Source organism: Lutjanus erythropterus, chromosome 23 (assembly GCF_056507025.1).
Source record: "Lutjanus erythropterus isolate fLutEry1 chromosome 23, fLutEry1.hap2, whole genome shotgun sequence".
In the NCBI taxonomy this organism is placed as follows: Eukaryota; Metazoa; Chordata; class Actinopteri; order Lutjaniformes; family Lutjanidae; genus Lutjanus; species Lutjanus erythropterus.
Window position 1 is genome coordinate 28,106,534 of NC_139339.1, and position 20,862 is coordinate 28,127,395.

The 20,862-nt window shown below is 38.7% G+C and overlaps 1 protein-coding gene across 1 annotated transcript in view; it reads left to right on the plus strand.

Moving 5' to 3' along the window:
- The first annotated feature begins 5,633 nt into the window (after positions 1 to 5,633).
- The window catches only part of ache (acetylcholinesterase (Yt blood group)), a 51,027-nt gene continuing 35,798 nt past the window's right edge, over positions 5,634 to 20,862 (plus strand). The window contains exon 1 of the mRNA XM_084711859.1: positions 5,634 to 5,855. The gene's annotated coding sequence lies outside the window, so the exon portion shown is untranslated. The remainder of the gene's footprint in view (positions 5,856 to 20,862) is intronic.

The window sequence follows — 20,862 nt, forward strand, 5'->3', positions numbered from 1 at the left end:
TTTGTAACGATGGATTGTTTTTGACCCAGTATTAGTGTTATTTTTTACATTACTATTGACTTACTGGACTGAAATAATCAAAACAGTCCATGTATATATACATACAGTATATATGTAACCTGACAAACATCCAAATGGGATAGAAGTAAGGTCTACTTAAATATGTTTGTTCATATAATTAGGCTACTTATTGTACTGCAGCACTCAGATGCTTGCTTTGCCAATGCTGTAATTGGCGTTGTGAGTGCATTCATTCAAAATGGATCCAAGAGTGAATTGATTGAAACGGCTGAAGGTATAACGGAGGTTTTGGAAGTGCTTCAGCTGTCAGTCACCTTATACTGTTATGCAGATAATGAAGAGTACATTTATTTCCCTGGATAACTGAATTGATTTGTCCCACTTTGATATTTGATTTGGGATGCAGTTACACTAATGATGACTGGCATACCAGACTTCTTTTTGTTTTCTCTAACTTTTTAAACATTTGACCAGTTGTTTTTTCATTTTGTGATGGTTCTACTGTCATCTTCGAATGTCATTTGTATAGATCTACAACAGCCGTTTTTGCACTACTGCCATAGTTGGATTGGATCTCAATGCACTTCCACTGCAATTTCTCCAATGCCATCTGCATGATTATATTACATAGCTAATATACTACTTGTTGAATACGAGTTTGCACATACAGTAGGTTGCTATTTGCAGGGGTGGAAAGAGCACTGAAAATCTGTAGTCCTGTTACATTGCTAAAATAATACTGAATTACAATTAAAAGTACTTGTTAGAAAAATACGTAAGTAATAGTTGAAAATGCAACAATCAATTTATCGTTAATAATTTATAAAATAAGGTCGTTTTTTTGTCATTTTGAATCTAAGTTTACTTACACTACCAAATGTGTGCTATCACAGCATTTTATTTTGTTTTTCATATATATCCTGGTTTTCACTGTCTGCGATCAGATCACCTGATTGGCTACTAAAATGTAGATGAGAAGTTTGGATTTCAATTCAAATTGTACTCAGTACTCAACTATGATTTTAAAAGTAACTGAGTAGATTACATCTTTTAATGCATGTACAAGTAAAAGCACAGACTTGAAAATCTACTCATAAAAGTCAAAAAAGGCACCTTAATTACAGTAACTTGAGTATTTGTAATTGGTTCCTTCCATCCCTGGCTAAGCAACAGACTGTGTGTACAAATGTACACACATTCTGTTGCTTCTTTGTTTACATATGCACTTGCACATTGTGTTTAAGATCATGTAAAGCAACAATAAACATGTGTTCTGATTCTGTCACACCACAGAAACGTGACCATCCAGCCAAGTTTGAATAACTAAAAAAATCAATAAGCATATAAAATTAGGTGTCAAAATCACGCTCAGCTCTCTCAGCACCACTACGACCTGAAAACAACCTGAAACATGGATGCTCTGTGTAGCAGCTTTACTGCACATGTCCAGACATGTTTGAGCCACCAGAGCCAGAGGACAGTGACAGGATGGTATGTTTTTTTCTTCTGTGTCAGGTTGTTGGAACTGAAGTGAGCTGAAGTGAACTGCTGGGCTGATTTGGACTGAGAGAGTCGCTGAAGGTACATTTGTAACTGACCATTAGGCAACTTAATTACAGTCACTGAGCCATGTTTCAGGTCCGCCAAAAAAAATCCTGATCAGAGAAACAACAGTTTAACACTGACTCAACAGTTCAGTGCTATGTAGTTCTCAGTCCTTTCACATTTTCAGCAACTATTTTCTAACATGTAGAATGTGTTTAGAAGAAGAACTCCCTTTTTCTTTTATACAGGGTTTAAATTGAATTGAAGATTTGCTATTTGACAATGTCAGCAATCATTGCTGATGCTATTTTTAAGAAGGGCCAACAGCACATTTACTTTATTTAATGTTGATAGCAAAATACTTGCCCTGATGTACAAATCAATTAAATGATGCAGTAGCTATGGTGAGTCTGGGGAAGTACATGGACTAGGGGATGTGAGATACATTGTCACACAGGGGCTGTGCAGTATACTCACCATTTATTCTTTCACGGATGTTGTTATTGACATGCACTTGAATGCCTGCCTGGACTCTGATAACATTCATGATGAATGATTGATGCTGCTTTTGTTTATTTGATGTGCTTGTGTTTAATGTGTCTTCTGTGCTGTACCACAATTTGCCTCTCAGGGAACATTAAAGTTCTCTTAGTCGAAGTCATTATTTGTTGTGGTTATTTGAGAACTCCTTCAGCTTCAGACACATGCAGACACACACAGAAAACATCCGCACTATTCTGAGCAGGACTTCGGTCACTTAAGCTTGTGGAACAGTTGTCGTCTCCAGTGTCAATAAAAGCCAACAGCTGTCTCTTTACAAGCAGACAGAGACATTGACTTTGTGTGTGTGTTGGTGGGGGTGGGGGGGTGGGGGTGGGGGTTTGGGAGCCACCACCGCCACCCACTTTTTTTCATTATTGTCAACCTCTCAAGAAGAACCTGCCTAGCCTTTACTTCATTAAAGACTTGATAGTAATGAGTTATCTGTGGTAAACTTTTCTGTAGTGCACACTTGGTAGAAATCATACTGGATGTCCTGGATGTCCAAGTCAGAGGCCAGGGCCAGGGTTGGAGTTGGGGTATGCCAACATAACTGAAGCAGGTGGGCTACAGACAGAACCAATGGGGAGTGGGAAAAGGAGCGAGTCATCAAGAGATTTTTTCTTAAAACAATAAACACAACCAGTTAAGTTTTATTGCACTCAGGGTGGTTATATATCATCAATAATGGGTTTAACCATTGCCTTTATAGATTAGAGGAAAACACATAAAGATCCTTTCTGCTCATAGTTAGCAATATTCACCTCACTGCTGAAAACAGTTATAATGTCTTCTGTGGCTATGAGAGAGCCTTGTTAAGTGTGACTGTGTTCAGACAGAACACAAAGGAAAGGTGGAGATGAAACTGATGATTCCTAAATCCTGCTCCTTTTTGATCTATGCTCCAATTGCAGTTGAGAAAGCATGGTACCCAGCAGAATCTCAGTCAACTTTGCACATACAAACACCATAGCAGCATGTCCACAGATAGAAGTGGGACAGTACTTTGTGTACAACTGACTGAATGAGACACAAAAGACAGACGTGCTAATAAATAGTATATTACTAAGATGGCAGCATGGAAGATACAGATGTATCTACTGCCATAAACCAGACTGAAGAGCAGCTTCTTCCCTCAGACTGTGTAGAGATAAATAAAAATATAGTGCTGAGGATGAAATCTTCATTCTCAATCAGTTCTAATCAATGAATCAATCAAAGACGGAACTACAACAAAATCTCATTTTACAACCTTGTTGTAAATGACACCTTGACACACAAATCACCCTGTATCCTAATGTTAGCAAAATACTAGTTAACGAGCTAGCCAACGGTTGATGTATTTTAGCGCACTAGTTAGCTAGTGTTTTGCTATCATTAGCTATCAGATGTAGAGTGAACATCAAACTGCCAACCTTACAGATGACTCAAGACGAAATTTCGCTTTGTATTCCATCTAAACACACCTCGAGAAAATAACCCTGATAATACGTCATCAAGGTTATCTCAGCTTGGGATTGGAGATGACAGATTTATTACAGAAACAAAGAGGGTGTGTGGAGTGTGGAAGACACAGGAATACTATTTATCAATATTTAGCTGCATTATGGGAAGGATCTAGTGTTTTTGGAGTTTGGCCCATACACAGGACAAAAAGTCTGTCCAGGTCCTAACTGCTTCAGTCTTTAATCTGTCTCCTCTGAGGTCTCCAATGTGTACAGAAGTGCTATACAACATGGCTAGAGTCACCCTTTAAGCCATACTATGGCCAAATAAAGCCTGCAGGGTGATGTGCAGTTAGCCACAGACACAGTGATTAACAAACAACCTTCATTTTGTTGCAACTCAAGGGAAAGTCTGTAGATATGGACGAAAGGTGCCCACAAATCAGCAGCCAGACTTTATTAGTATGATTAAGTTTTAGGCAAGTGAACAGCTAAGCAAGAATGGTAAAGGGATCATACACATCTAATTCCCTAATTGTGAAGTCCCTGCAGAAACACCGAAAACGACAAAGTGACAAAATGAATCAAAAAGGTGCTGCTATGAATGTGCAGAGCTGTGACACGGAGGAAAAACAAAGACATTTCTTGAAAAGGGAAAGACTGTCTGAACTGACACTGATTGGGTCAATGTAGCAGACAGTCAGTGGTGTATGGACTGTGAAATGCAGCCAGATATTTAACATCCTAACAATATGGTGAACCTCAGAGTATGTCAAGGTTCTAATGTTGGCAGTATATAATTGTCTATACCTTGTGTTCATATATTAACACACCTGACTGAGTTGTGTTGTATGAGCATCTACTCACACACATTAGCCTGATTGACCCTTTTAAGTCCCAGCGATTTTTGCAGAATCCCTGTCAACTTTCTCCTTTCCTGTTTCATGTACTTAGATATGCTATGTGTTAGGATAAGATAAAAAAAAAAAATAGATGTAGCTGGAGGACCTGCAAAAGTGACATAGGCTATAGTGACATCATAAGTTACATAATGTTAGCAAAACACTACAAACTGACTAACTAATCTATCAATCGTTAGATAGCAAGCCAATAACATTAATAATAACAATATTTAAAAAAAACATTTTTATTATCATTTATCCTTATTGTTGGCCTGAAATTATTCTTACATTCCCCAATTGTAAAAATGTGTAGCGCATACCCAATTTAAAAAAAGTAAAGTAAAATGGGTGTCATTGGCTACATCTACAGCTCAGTGCCTTTTCCCCTAAATTTTTATGGGTGCTATCTTGAGTCTTCGAGGAAAATGGACAGTTTAAGTGTTGTGGTTCCAGACAGATTTTATTTTTTGTTTTAGCTGAAACTGGCTCATTAAAGAGTAAAGGTTGCAGACCCCTGAGCTGATTGGTTAGCTAGCTAACTTAAGACGTGACTACAGACTACAAAATGCTTTTAAAGGTCCTGAGCAACAAATTTTAACCATCTTTAAAATGTGATTTTCTTTTCATTATAGACAAGCCTAGGACATTAAACTTTTTATTTTCCTTGATTAAGTACAGGAAACTTAATCAAGGAAAAAAGAAATTTTTTGTTTTTGTTTTGTTTTTTGTTTTTTTTCAGCCAAGGACCCCTTGGACGCCTTGGAATAATTTCAGAAAGCTTAAATATGCGCACACACAAACACACATATATTATTGTTATTATAATATTATTATTACACTTCTACTTAGTTATATGAAAAAAACACAAACAATTGAGTAAGTTTCACACTTGGTGAATATACAATAATAGCATCGTTTTTGATTGTTTTGTCTGTTTTTGTATAATTAATAAATTATTTTGTCAACAAATTTACTAATGCCTTACTTTCGTTGCATTAATTAATTAATGGAATTCCTGTGGTCCTCTATACAGTAAAGCATTAGTTGTCAAACCTCTGGCTTTGGGGAATTTTGGCATCACAGCCATTTCCATGCTGTTTAACGGGAGAATGCTCCGCGTTCTCGCGAGAGCAGCTGTCTGCACTGGGCTCTGTTTACAAGCAGTATTTATTAGCAGCAGTCTCCCCCTACCGTCACTGCTTTACGGGCCGAGCGAATGTTCAGTGGAGCCGCTGCTGCTGGGAGGAGGGAGGCATTACCGACATTTCGTCTTTGACAGCCGGACGGAGACAGCTCTCCTTCGGGAAACATTTTCAGTCGCCCACAGACCTCAGGCTGCTGTCGGTGTTCGGAGGAAGAAATAAGCTAGCAGAGGTCGGGTTCGCTCCGCGGGGGAAGCCAGGTAAGACAGAACATTGGAACTGGTGCCGAGCCCTCACTGGCAGCTAATGTTACCCGATAATATCAACTGACATTATTAGTACACGATGAAATCCCAGCCCAACGCGTTTCACCAGCCACTCCATACGTGCTCTCATCCATTCTTTAACGTCACACCGCGAGAGCTGCAAACCCACGGAGGTCGTGCAGTTCTAACACTAACGATCTCGTGCATGACTGATGTTAATCTTTGCTACATCAACGGTAGCCATGGTTACTGCACAGAACCAGTACCAGGTCAGGTTGTGCCACTGTACGTGCGGTTCTCCACCACGGGCAGAGCGTCACGCCAAATCCCATTTAATTTTCTAGCAATTTAAGGTTCCCTCGCCTCCCTCACCAAATCTGCATGGCTCACTGAATATGGCTGTATGTCAACTCTGATAGAAGGAGTAGTGTGGCTGTCGGCATCAATATAAGCCCTGAAAAATAATTACTTTTATTGAAATTGTATTGTAACTTAATTGATACTGCCTACAGGCTTGTTAACTGAACGTCTTTTTGTAATTTAATTTAATTACACGTGCACGCGCAGGTTTACACAGTGTGTTTTCCAACAAAGGGACATTAAATTTTCAAAGTAATGACTAGAATCGTTCGAGATAGGTGTTTCCTTCGCTGTGTGTGACTGAGCACGGCAGAAGAAGTGTTCTAGCGGGAGGAGACGGTGTGGAAATCGATGCGTGACGCGCCTCGATGGCGAGACGCATGTGGCCGCTGTGTGTTGTTGGTGTCTTCTTTCGTTACACACGGCCACTCTGTCTGTCTCTGTGTCTTTCTCACACACAAAAACAGTCACAGTGTTGTGTGCACGCGTTTTGGTTTGTAGAGGCCTCACACTGAACCTTTAGTGGTTAAATGATTGGTTTAATGTTCCTACATTCACTGAGGCCTTTGTGACACATTTCTAACAGTATTATGTTTTTATAAGTGGTTATTTTTCATTAACACACATTACTGTAATTATTGGCAATATTGTTGCTTTATAATTCTATATATGGTTAGCCTATATATTGTGACATAATTATGTTATTACAGAAGCTTTGATCTCTCAAGTTGTACCTTGTGTTTAATCTGTCAGTCAAACAGCTGTGTGTGTGTGTGTGTGTGTGTGTGTGTGTGTGTGTGTGTGTGTGTGTGTGCGCGTGCGTGTGTGTGTGTGTGTGTGTGTGTATGGTGGCAAATCACATCTCCACCTGTGTTGCATGTTGCATAACAGTGCTTTCAGAGATGCTGTGTGTTGGCTGAAGTCAGTGGCTGGATGAAGCTGAAGAGAACCTAGCTGATCATATGTTGATGTCGTCCTCCTGCTTTGCTGCTGCATGGATTATTGTCTCCTCCACGCTGGAGCTCTAATCTTTCATACTACTGGATAGGACTGCACAATTTGGTTTTAATAAGTCATATTGCAATTATTTTGACTGAAATTGCAATCTGTGATACAATTAGTGGAAATGTTTTCCACTAGAATTTACAGGCCATTTTTAGGCCAGGTCATTTCTGCAGTACTGCAATACTTCATTATGATGCTGTTTACTCACACATTTTTCCTTTTTCAAAAAATTGCAATTTGGTTCTGGTTCTGTGATTTGGATATTGCACTTGGCCGTATTGTGATTTTGTTACAACTGTGATTAATTGCGCTGCCCTACTACTGGACCCATAAGCCATAGTTCTTGTGCACATTTCCGACTGTATGCTTAAGCATCTCTTGTAGTTGCAGTGATTTGCAATTTTTGAAAAATCTCAAAAAACTCATATAAAACCTATATATAAATTATACTAACTGCTGACTCCTCACTCTTCTTAACCAGCCAGTAGAGGTCACAAGTCATCAATAGCTACTAGGCTAAAAACATGGCTGACTTAGTCACATTTTGGCCTTTGTCATGTCTCAAAAACTGACGTCCATAGAAAACTTTCGTCTCATCTTAAACTGGAGCATCTGCAATGAAATCTGTACCTGATATGTTATGATTCACCAGTGTTAGGTAGGATATGAAATAGATAAATACTGCTGTGTGTTGCTGCTATGCATGTGCAGTTGCTCAAGGAGCATTCCAAGTCTGCTAGAAAAACAAATGAGAGATACCTCACTTCAAAATTGACTGTAATAAGCTTCATTCTGAACCCATTTTCATGAAATATGGTTTGTTATAAATGTGAGAAATTGAACATGATAGTGGTTATACTTAACTGAATTTAATTCAGTTACTTAGGGTGATCTGATCAGCTCAATGCCAAAACATGAACCTTCTGAACAGACACAATTTCCACCTGGACATGCAGACTCAGACCTATGAACAGTAACATCAAGTGTCAGTTATTCAGAATTTCAGCTTTTGTGAGTTTCTCCAAAAATCGTTGTTTCTAATGTTCTAAAAAAATAACAAGATAAACAATAAAATATCCTAAATAAATAGCAAAATGTTCTAAATAAATAATTCAATATCCTAAATAAATAACAAAATATTCTTATTAAATAATAATATTCTGAATAACTACCAAACTGTTCTAAATAAATAGAAAATATCCCAAATAAATAACAAAATGTTCTTATTAAATAATAATGTTCTAAATAAAAATAATCTGTTGAATAAATAATTAAATATCCTGTATAAATAACAGTCACTTCTAAATAAATAACAAAATGTTCAAAATAAATTAATATTAAACAAATAAATATTCTAAATGAATGACATAAAATTCTAAATAAATAACATGGTTAAAATGATAACAAAATGTCCTGAATAAATAGCAAAATATCCTATGTAAATAACAAAATGTTCTTAAAAAAAAAAAAACAGTGTTTAAATGGAAAAGTTAAGCCTTATCATCACATTAATTATTGGGTGAAGTTACACAAAACTCTGCAAATCCCTGCTGATTGCATCCTGCAGTTATGGTGGCATTGCAGTAGGTGCTTCACCCTCTGCTGCACTCTACTGAGTGACCTCTTCTAGTTGATGATGGTGTTAGTGTGCTTCTTCTCTCCCCCTCTCTGCTGCTGCACTTCACTGTAGTCTGAATGATTTGCTTCTGTAAGTCATAAGGGTAAATGCAGTTTTGGCAGCTGGCGGTGCACATTCCTTACTGCCAAAGTGTAATCAATGCTGCAGGTTTTACTCATTTGTTAAAAGTTGTATTTGCATGCAGTTTCTGTACAAGGGATAATATGTGTAAGTGATATCTGACTCTGCAGTTTTGATCTCTGGGGAGTAGTTCCACTCTATGCTTCTGTGTTAGGCTGCTCTGACAAGCTTAGAGGATTAACGGATAAAGCTTGAGTGATTCTATATGTTTTCTTATTGTCAACAAATCCCTCAAAAGAGCAAAGCTAACAATGTGTTAGTTCGTCTCAGTCTCTCGGTACTCTCTGACTTCCCTACCCTGTCTGTGACACTCTCTCAAGCTTTTTGGTTCCTACTGAACATGTTCTTTTTGCTGTTGAAGTAGTGACTGGTCCTGATACAGGATCACTATTATTTTATCATCCAAACCTAATCCACAGTCCTTGTTCCATGCAGAAATACATTCCAGAGTTCATCTGAAGCTTGCAAGACTACAGGCTTTAACAGTTTGAGTTAATTAAATCAAGTAGATATATTCTAAAGTTAGTCTCTTTTGAACAAAATCCACTCTGTGTCTCACTGTTGGGTTTCAGTGGAAGGATAGCAGGAATTTAAATTTTGGAAAAGTTCAAGTCTGTAGAAAGACTTGACCTGGGTTCTCAGTCAGGCTGAGTTGAAATTAGATTAATCCTCATCAGGTTTGCTCAGGTCTTGTTGTATTGCTGCAGTTCTCTGGTCAATGTGTAAATATGTGTAACAGCTGATCACATGGGTGTCCCATCATCATCGCAGGAGGAAAAAATGGACAGTACTGCTGCTCTTTTTACCACAGCTGCTTTTTAGGTGAAGCACCAAGCTGCTGCCTGTCCCACTGTTTGTTTCTATTTAGGTCTGCCATGTTTTGTATCAGATCAATTCTGTAGTCTTTGAAAATTTATTCATTGCATGGTTTGCCCCAGTGTATTCCAAACCCAGTGGCCCAGTGGGAAGAAGTGAGGCAGCTCAGTTAGAAACTTCTTGCTGTGAGGCAGCAGTTCTAACCACTGCACCACCGTGCTGCCCCCTGCAACAATTAATCAATTATTAATCAATAACTAAATTAATCACACACTATTTTGATAATCGATTAATTGGCTTGAGTAATTCTCTGTGAAAAAAAGACAAAATTCTCTGATTCCAGCTTCTTAAATCTGAATATTTTCTGTTTTCTTTATTCCTCTCTGATAGTAAATTGAATATCTTTAAGTTGTGGACACAACAACACATTTGAGGACGTCATCTTGGACTTTGGGAAATACTGTTCACCACTGTTCATCACTGTTATCGACTGATTAATCGACTATTAGTCGTTAGTTGTGGCCCTAGTTAAAGAGCTTACCAGCGACATCTGTTGATTAAAATGTGAATGCACTTTAGAGAGGGGAAGACCCTCCCCTTCCAGTGTCGCTTTATTTTGAAAAAAATATGTATGACAGTCAACAGCAAGACACAAATGTTTATTTTTTTTTAATTGTTATTTCATTTGAAATGTGCCCGAATTAACTGCAAATATGATGTTTTTCAATTGAAAATGTAATTTCAAAAGTGAAGAATGTCACAGATGAATTTCTTACGTTATTGTTGAAAATACAGTATTCCAAAATTGTACATTGTCTGAATCTTTTTTTAAAACTCTACTACATTAGTACATCTGCAGCCAACAGTAATTTTCATAGTCGATTAAAATTGGATAATATTTGTTTGTTTTAAAATGTCAGAAAAAGAAAATGACACGCATAAGAAAATGAAAAATGTCAATCAGTATTTGTCAAAGCCCAGATGACATCCTTAAATGTCTTGTTTTACTTTACTACTGCTACTTTTACTACTTTTTACCAAAAATATTCAGTTTACTATCAGAGAGGAATACAGAAACATGAAAATATTCACATTTAAGAGGCTAAAATTAGAATTTTGACTTCTTCTATTAAATAATTACTCAAACCAATTGATCGATTATCAAAATAGGGACCATTGACCCTATGAAATCTGTGTTGTGGCTTTTCTCAATTCTTGCCATGATCATGTTATGACAGAAACTACATGGCTCTGCACCGATACTGATACCAGCATTGGATATCGATCCAATACTATCGTCACATACTCGTACTTGTACTCATAAAACTACTCTGATACCCAACACCCGATGCCACGTCACGAAAAGTAGCTGCTCGATACAAGTAAACATCTAAAGAACCGCCATGATGCAGAGTTCAAGGTGTTTGCTGATGCTTACCCCCTTTTTTTGGATGCGCCGTCGTCATCAGTGAGGGACTCGCTGTCCTCAACATCATCCACTAATGACCACAGCAACTTTGGAAACTGTCTGTAAAATTCCATGTAAGTCCATGTAAAACTGAAATGAATGCACAGAGTGCAGCTGTAGACCACAGCCAGCCGCTGTCCAATAAGTCCTGGCGGGTGTAAACAAGATGAATGCATCAGCAAATTAATCCAAAGACAAAGAAAAACACAGCCATTCCTTTCTTCGTAATAAGCTGCTACAACTTCTCTTTGTGTACTTAATCTTCACCAAAATGGCCTGACAGCACAGTACACACAACTTCACAAGACAATTAAAGACGTCATCTTGGACTTTGGTTGATAAAATGTCAGAAAGATGTCACGAAATGGTGGAAAAGGTTGACTGCTGTTTCCCAAACAACTAATAGATCAATCGAGAATATAATCGACAGCTTGATTGACAGTGAAAATAATTGTTAGTTGAAGCCCTGTTGTATATCATTTGTCTTCTGACATTGAATTTTGCCGTGAATTTTACATCATGTGAGAGCGCCCCACATTTAAGATTCTAAAAAGGAAGTGTCAAAGTGAAGTTGGGGCTGTCGTTTCATCAAGATTCAAGTCACTGTTGAGTTTGTGGATAATTTTTATCCTGATCATGATAAGTGTGATAACACTGAGCATAATAAGTGAGTTATCATTCTAGCACTAGTCTTGCAGCCCTAAATCAAACATGGTCTAGTGATTTGCAGTTTCCACAGAACAGTGTAGTGCTGCAGGGGCAGCGTTTGATGTGCAGCTTGACTTGTAACCTGCGCAGCCTGTGGGTGGTTAAGTGTCAGGGCAGAAAACAGTGAACAGTTTGGTGGAGTGGGCAGGAAAAAGACACTGTTTCTACTGTAGCTGTGTGTGAGCTGATTCTCCACATTAACACTCTGCCTTCATCTGCAGCTGGAAGGCCTGCAAATCATAAAAATGTATTAGAATTCTGCTGTCAACCAGCCAAGAGTCATGATCTGATCACCATTAGATATCTACACTGTCCTGTATATCACACTTCTTAGCATAGTATAAGGATATTTGTTGTTCATTATCTACAACAAAAGTCAGGAGTATTTTGATGCTGTATATATCAGTCACTTTAATTAGACTGATACCATGTAAAATGAGCATTAACTCCTACTGTCATACCTTTTGCTGAAGGATATTTCTCCTGGCTGCAAAAAATCCACTGAGAGTACTGAACAATCTAATAATTAACACAGTGGTCAGACAATCCAGACTTGTATACGCGTTTGATTGAAGCAGCAGGCTGTGTCAGCTGTAACCTGTTGTTTGATTGAGGTGAGGATGAAATTCAGTTGGAGACAACGGTCATGGTAACTGATGCTGCTATACTGTATGACTGAACTCCAGCAGCCTCCCACTCAAGCTAACTATCCATCAGTAGTAAGTGTACTAGTAACTCCTTTATGACAGTAAATTGAATATCTTCCGGTTGTGGGCAAAACAAGACATTTGAGGACGTCATATTTGTTGTAACCATTCAATATTGGACCCAAAAACGAGCACAGCCTGGAGACAGAGAGAGGTTTAGACAGTTTATTATGTATTCCTTCTTAATGGCAGTCCGAAGGCTTGGCTGAGACAAACAAGATTCAGGCTGCAGAGGACTAAGCAGGGCAGGCAATGGAGCTGGTGGCAGAGGACTGAGACAAGGCTGGTTCTGGCAGAGCTGGCATAGAGGATCTGAAGCACAGGGAAAAGGAGTTATGGAGGTCCAGAAAAAAACATCCAAAAAACACACTTAGAAAACCTTTAGCAGGCTAGAGCCTAGATGTCTGTACCACATAGGAGACTGAACGATCTGGCAGAGTCTGGAAGTCTGAGCCAGGGTATATACTGTAGTGGCTTGATAGTGGATTGAGTGCAGGTGAGCAGGAAAGCAGCTGTGGAGGATCAGATGGATGAGCAGGAGGAGGGAACCAAGAGTCACGCCCAGCAACAGAGGCAGGAGGAGGGAACCGAGAGTCCACGCCCAGCAACAGAGGCAGGAGGAGGGAACCGAGAGTCCACGCCCAGCAACACAGACAGAGACAAACATGACACACTAGGGGGAGGGGAAATATGAAACACAAGGAAAGGGAGAGACAAAGCCCAAACTCTAACAGAAGTGGCTGCGGCCCAGCCGGAACAGGAGATAGCTGCAGTGGCCCCACTGGGACAGGAAGTGGTGGCAGCGGCAACGGCGGCCCCACCAGGACAGGAGATGGTGACGGCGGGAAATCATGATCGTCATTTTTCATTATTTCCTGGCATTTTTATAGACCAAATAACTAATTGATTACTCAAGAAAATAATCGACAGATTAATTGACCATGAAAATAATTGTTGCAGCCCTCATAATTCACATAAAAATAGTTGGATGGAAAGATGAATCATGAATTTACATTGCTACCACAATGAAAAATGTCTGTTCTCTGGAAGATGGGTGGAGGTTATTCTACATTTAAAACCTCAGAGTTCAGACTGCAACATCTTCAAGATTTGGCATTTTTTATTTTCTCATATTTTGCTGTGCTTAGGACGCTTTACCATGAGACATAACCAACAGCTACCTTTCTGGTGCGTTAACAAACAGCTCGGACAAATGCTACTGACACTATCTGTAACGTAAATTGCATAGTATAAGATGGAGGAAGACTGGACCAGACAGGATAAACATTGGATGAAACAATTTTATTTTTTATTTTTTTTGTAAATATACACTCATTCTGAATTTGATGCCTGCAGCACATTCTAAAAAAGTTGGGACAGAGGCAACAAAACACTGAGGACGCCTCTTTCATACACAATGATGATAATATCACAGGTATCACAGGTGTTTTTTGATCATTTCACAATTTTCACAAAGACTCAGTAGTTCACAAATAAAGATGGGGCAAGTTTCACCACTTTGTGAAAAATTGTGTGGGCAAAGAGTCCAACAGTTTGAGAACATTTCACAATACACAATTACAAGGAATTTAGGGATTTCACCATGTATAATCCATAGTATCATTAACAGATTTAGAGAATTCAGAGAAATCTCTGCATGTAAGGAGCAAGGTTGAAAACTAGGGGTGCGCGTGATTAGTTGACTATACAATTAAATGTCCCCGCCCTCGCTAGTCGGCACCAGAAATACGTTTAAAATATTTATCAGTGTTTCATTCATGCACAGTGCAAGTTATCTGTTGCCTCTAAGATTTTATGCAGCTGTCCGCACTGTCAGACAGCAGCCCCATCTCGCCCAGTGCATATGCCCTGATCGCCTAGGCAACACCGGATGTTTATATCAGCAAAATCAGACACATGACAGCTTGTAAAACTAGCGTGGTTTGGCAGTGTTTTAATCTAGAAAGTGTAAATAATGTTGAATGTAAACTGACAGAATAAGCTGATATATATTCACTCGACTGGAGAAACGTGCCCACATTAAGAACATAAACAGACAGCGGAGCTGCTGCTGCTGCTGTTTTTGCTACTAGCACTGGTAATGTTAGCCACACTGTGTGGCAGGCCAGCAGCTAACATCAGCTCTGTATCCTTTATCCGCAGACACTGTCATCCTCTGTGGTCAGAAAAGGTGACGCATTTAGTGAGTTGTTGTTATGTCTTGTACATTAATGTATAAGACTTGTATTGCACAGTGTAAAGTAGCTCATTTCAGCGGCATTTAAAGTATGATTTGGCGATTATAGACTGTGATTATTGGCTTCAAATGACTCTTAATACACAGGTTTTTTTTTTCAGACTGTTTAACATTATAAATTAATCAATTCTGCAAAATTTGAACAGCTTTCGGAGTGTTTTCTTAGTGTTAGACTAGTCGACTAGACTAAATTAAATCGACAGGGAAATTACTTGCAACCAACATTGAATGCCCATGACCTTTGACCCCTCTGGCAGGACTGCATTAAAATTTGACATGATTTTATAAAGGACACTTAACAGATTTTGGAGCGACATATGCTGCCATCCAGACGACCTCTTTTTCAGAGACGTCCCTGCTTATTTCAGTGATTTCAGTTGTGTCTTTGTAGTAAAAGAGTTCAGGTAGTAGACTGACCTACCTGCAGTCCAGACCTGTCTCCCTTTTAAATTTTGTGGTGCATTAAGAAGCACAAAATATGACAACAGAGACCCCGGACTGCTGAAGTCATATATCAAACAAGAATAAGAAAGAATTTCACTTTCAAAACTTCCACAGTTAGTGTCCTCAGTTCACGCATGCTGACTGAGTGTGATCATTTTTACGTCATTATTCTTATTTTGATGGAAAAACATGTTAAAATGACTATGGTGTGGTATTTTTTGCAGGAATCTGTACCAAATGAAGATGTTTTTTTTTAAAGTCTGTAGAATCTGATGTGTAGGACAGGATGTCTCTGCCTCACCACAGTCGTTCATGTAAACGTTTAAAGACACATTTTGCCTTTAACAAATAAACAGAAGGACTGTACAGTAAACCTTTGAGTGTTTGTTATCCAGGTAAATGAGTGATTGACTGAAGACTGAAATGACCGTCAGAAAGTCTGAAAGTCTGGAAACTCAGAGGTTTGTTTTGCTGGTCTATTCTCGTCTATCCCATTCTAAGCTCTACTCTGTATATTCCTATCACTGTGTGTGTTTGTGTCTGTGAGCATGCCTGTGTGTGTGAGTGTTTATGTCCTGTAATCGCAGTGTTGTGTGAAACATTAGATGGCCAAACTGCAAAATGGAAAATTCCAGTGATTCCCCTGCTGCCAGTCTGTCTGTCAGCTGAGATGCTTCACTGGTGCTAGGTACTGTACATGTTAGACTGTGTGTCTGAGCAGGTTCTGACTCTGCCAACTTCTGTGCATGACTTACTTAGAGTGAGATTATTTCTTTCTTTCTTTTAGTTACAACATATGGCCTTAATTTTTTCAGTTCCTGTCATGAATACAAATAGTCTTTGTGCATATGGTGGGCAGTATGAGTGATCAGTCCCTCCAGGATTTTGCGGGCCTTTTTTGAGATTGTTGCAGCCTAAAATGCCTGATTTCATTGCAGCTTGTCTAAGAAACTGTGATGCAAGTTGCAGTGCTTTTAGGGAGTTTTTGCAAAGAAACTGTGGGACCAAGAGAAAATTGCAAAAGAAAGTTGCGATTTATTTTGTATAATTCATTAGAAATCAAAGGCAACTTGTTCCAGGGAGAAAGCACTCCCTGTTCTGAGTGTTCTAACTAACCTAAACAAAAAGGCTCAGAATTACAAAAAATATAAATAAACCAAAAACAGCACAAAATGATAAAATAAAAGTGCACAGAGCGTCGATAAATGTCAATTACAACAACAAATGTGTTCTTTTCAGAACTTATGACAAAAAAAAAAACATAAATGCAAAATAGTGAATAATAAAATGTGTATGATGCTTACGCAGGGGCCTGCTGTGATTGGTGAAACTAAAGGGAAGCAGTGATGATTGGTCAAATTTCCAGAAAAGTGTTGGAGTTTGGAGAAAATTGCAAGGTCACACAGAATTCAATGGGATTGGCTTAAGTTGTGCGAATTGTTGCAATCACAACATTGCAACTTCCTGGAGGGAATGAATGATAAAACATTAAATCTTCTGTCTTGATATATGTATATTGATACATGTAAAAGTGGGGATGTTTTTGGCTGTTTGTGCTGTTTGCGATCAGTTTTGCAGTACAATATTCATGTTCACTGAAAAAAAAGATTAAAATCATGATGTGATGTGACATTTATTGAGGTCTGAAGCAAACAAACATTTTTCTAGAACGACATTTAGGCCAGGTGATCTCTGTTTTCTTACACATTTTTCCCATGACAATTTGGTTCTGTGATGTGAAAATGGCACTCGGCCATATTGAGTTTTAATTGTGATTGCGATTAATTGTGCAGCCTTAGTTTGTGGCTAATCAGTAGGTATTACTATTTTGATAATCGATTAATCATTTAGAGTCATTTTTTAATTAAAAAGTATCAAAATTCTCTTCAAAATTATTCAACTTCTTCAGTTTCATAATGTCAATATTTTCTCTTTTCTTGAGTTGAAAATATCTTTTGGCTGTGCACAAAACAAGGCATTTGAGAATGTAACCTTGGGCTTTTGGAACAAATGATCAACATTTTTTAACATATTTTCTTACATTCTGTGAACCAAAAAACTAATTGATTAATTGGAAAAAAATGTCTGAGTATTGGATAATGAAAATAATCATTAGTTGCAGCCCTAGAGCTAACAAGCTAACGGCAGCTACGGCACATTTAGCAGCAGTGCATCAGTGTTACAGGAGAAAAGATCTGTGTTGCAGCAGTCCCCAGGCCTAACGGTGAGGGACACCCTAGAATAGAACCTGAGTTGTTGGTTTTTTTGGTTCCTGTGACTACTGAATAATGTTTTAGTCAACCACTGGGGGCAGCCCTGTGGATGACAGACTGAACGGTCAGGAGTCAGGATGGTAACCTGATGTGATCTATGGTTACATGAGCCTGAAACACGGCAGCCTTCAGCCATTGCAAGTGTTGTAGAATATAGTTTGCTGCTCAACTGTGCCAGCTGTCTTAAACAAAATAATGGTAGAACTGCGACAATTAATGCTTAATTTTGTATTCAATCAATTATTAAATGAATTGCTATATATAACTATTTTGATAATCAACAGACGTTTGAGGACGTCATCTAAGGCTTTGTGAAGGCTTTTAAAATGTCAGAAAAGGGTGAAAAATGATGATCAAACAACTATGAACCGAGAAAATAATTGACCGATTAATCGACTGTGAAAATAATCATTAGTTGCAGCCCTAAATAATGGTAATATGTATATCAGGACAAGGATAACAAGGATATTACTTTGAATATATTGTTACTGTAATGTTAACATGGATTGAAACTCATTCTACTCACGCTAAGTTTGAAGTGTTTCCTCTTTTCGTCTAAAAAGTTTGATCACACTGTTTGCATCCTGGTTTTTGCAATTTTTTTTCCATAATTTTGGCATCAACTTGGTGGAAAGTATCAGGACTTGTGATATTCCTGTATTGGATATTGTTACATCCCTACAGTGAAATAAATACGTGACAAATCAAGGCACTTGTAACAGTCCTAGAAATGACACACTGCCATATTTGATCTGAAATATTGTGCAAAATGGTCTAATACAACCACAGGAATACATACATGTGTAAATGACATGAAAAACTCTCCGACAGGGAAAGGTGGACACATTATATTGTCTCACAGTATAAACTGTCATATCAGTCAGCCTACAGGGTACATGATATGTATTTATTTTGCTTGTAATGAGAGACAGAGAGCAAGTAAGGCCATGCTGGACTGACGCACAGTGTGGGTACACTCATTTTTGTTTGTGCATTCCAACTGATATTAAATTTACTATCGCTTAAGACAAAGAAAAGCAGCAAATCCTCACATCTGAGAAGATGACACAAGGAGAATGATTAGTCATTAATCTCCTGTTGCTCCACTAATCAACTAATGTTTTCCTCATTTTATTATATTATTTTGTGTGTAATATTATCTCTGTTGCTCAAATAGTCTTGGTAATGACCAGAATTGTTGTATTTACTATCAGCTGCTGTTTTTGGCTTTTCTCCTGCATCATCCAGTCTTTCTTCCATCTCTGTGCTGCAGAGCACCACACTCAGTAATAATTTGATCACCTGAGCCTTTTAACTCTCCCTTTTTGTCGCAGTAGTTTTGCCTTAATCATTTCCATGTGATTTTAATGTTGTTTCTATATATAGATATTATCTGACCACTGGATCACTATAATGAAGCTACACCCAGCTGATCAAACATCTGTGCTATATTTGCAGAAACACATTTTCAGAATACTTTTTGCAGAAAAGCACTGATTTTTATATTGATTGGTTGTGTCTTCAATCCACTGATGATGACTCTGTCCAGCGTTTTATCCTGAGAGACACATGACTTGCAGCCGCCCGCAGTGAAACCAATCCTCCTGTGAACTTCATACACAAATTCCTCAGTCTAATTTGAGAAGTGACACACTTTCTCCCACCCGGTCCCAGGCCCCTCCACTGTCTCCCCCCTCCCCTCCTCTCTGATTTCCTCACCCACTGGAACTCCTCCCCCCGCCTCCTCTCTGTTTTCTATTCATCTGTTTCTCTTTTCCCTCCCCTTTTCTCAGGCATCACCTCCAGAAGTTATCACGAGTTAGTTTGGCTGGTACGTTAAAGGAATAAATACCCTGATTCACTGTCTGTCCAAGAGTGACATGAACTGCACAGTGCACTATATTTACTGTCTGCCACTTCATTTGAGTGTCTAAATGTATTCGGTATATAGTGCCCTTGAAAATCAGAAGAATTGGGATGTGGCTGGCTTAGCTTAGCATAAAACCTAAAAGCAGTGGAAAACAGCCAGCCGGCCCTGTCCAAAGTTCAAAAATACACCTACCAACACTCTAAAGCTCATTAATTAATGTGTATCCAGTTTTGTACACGAATAGAAATGTGAACAGCGCAGTTTGTAATTTTAGGGGAAGTTATGGTATTTTGCCTTGAACAAAAGTCTGGTTGGTGCAGTGATTGTGCACAGTAGGGGTGGGAATCTTTGGGCACCTGCCGATTCGATTACGATTACGATTCAGGGGCTACGATTCGATTATAAAACGATTATTGATGCATCTTTATGTATATTGATGCACTTTTTCACAAACACATTTCTTTTTGTCTCACTGAATAAGCATTCGTCACTTGCAATTTTTAAAAACAGCGCATTTGTAATAAGAATTCATTTCGATTATATTTTATTAAACTATTGGAAATATGTGCAAACTGGAAAGTACCAACAGTAGCCACTAGTAGCCGCAGCAACAGCAGCCTGCCGTCTCCCCGACTCCTCCGTCGGGTGGAATCGAGTTACGGCTTCTCATGTTTGTTGTGTTGCCAAAGTATTTTATTTTAGCTCGACACAACTTACATATAACGTGGCTCTTGTCCAGTTCGCTTCCGCCGTCGACGTTGTAGAAGCCGAAGTGTTTCCACACGGCTGCTTTTAAATTAGAAGGAGCTGTTCGGACCTCATGGCGAGGTGGCTGCCGGTCGGCCATGTTTGTTTTCCGCTGTGCGCGTGTCGCTCCAGGTAAGCGTCCCAAAGTGTCCCGGCGATGACGCGTACCGCGCTTCTTAGTTCCACATTATTTAGAAGCTTCTGTATCACTTTAATTAACAGATTTAAATAATCGAAATTTGGACGTTTGTGAATCGATTCAGATTCGTCCACGTCCGAATCGCAATGCATCTAAGAATCGGAAATTTCCCCCACCCCTAGTGCACAGCGTCTTCAGGTTACCTGCACACAGACCACACACCTACGTTCAGAGGTCATCAGCCACATCTGGCAACTACGGCTGCACAATATGGAAAAAAAGTCATATTGAGATTATTTTGACTGAAATTGCAATTGTAATATGTGATACAATTTGTGGAAATGATCAGTTTTGCAGTACAATCTTTTTACTGAGAAAAAAAAAAGATTATCATGATGATGTGATGTTTGTCGGGGTCTGTACCAGACTTGTTTCCTTTCACCTGTGG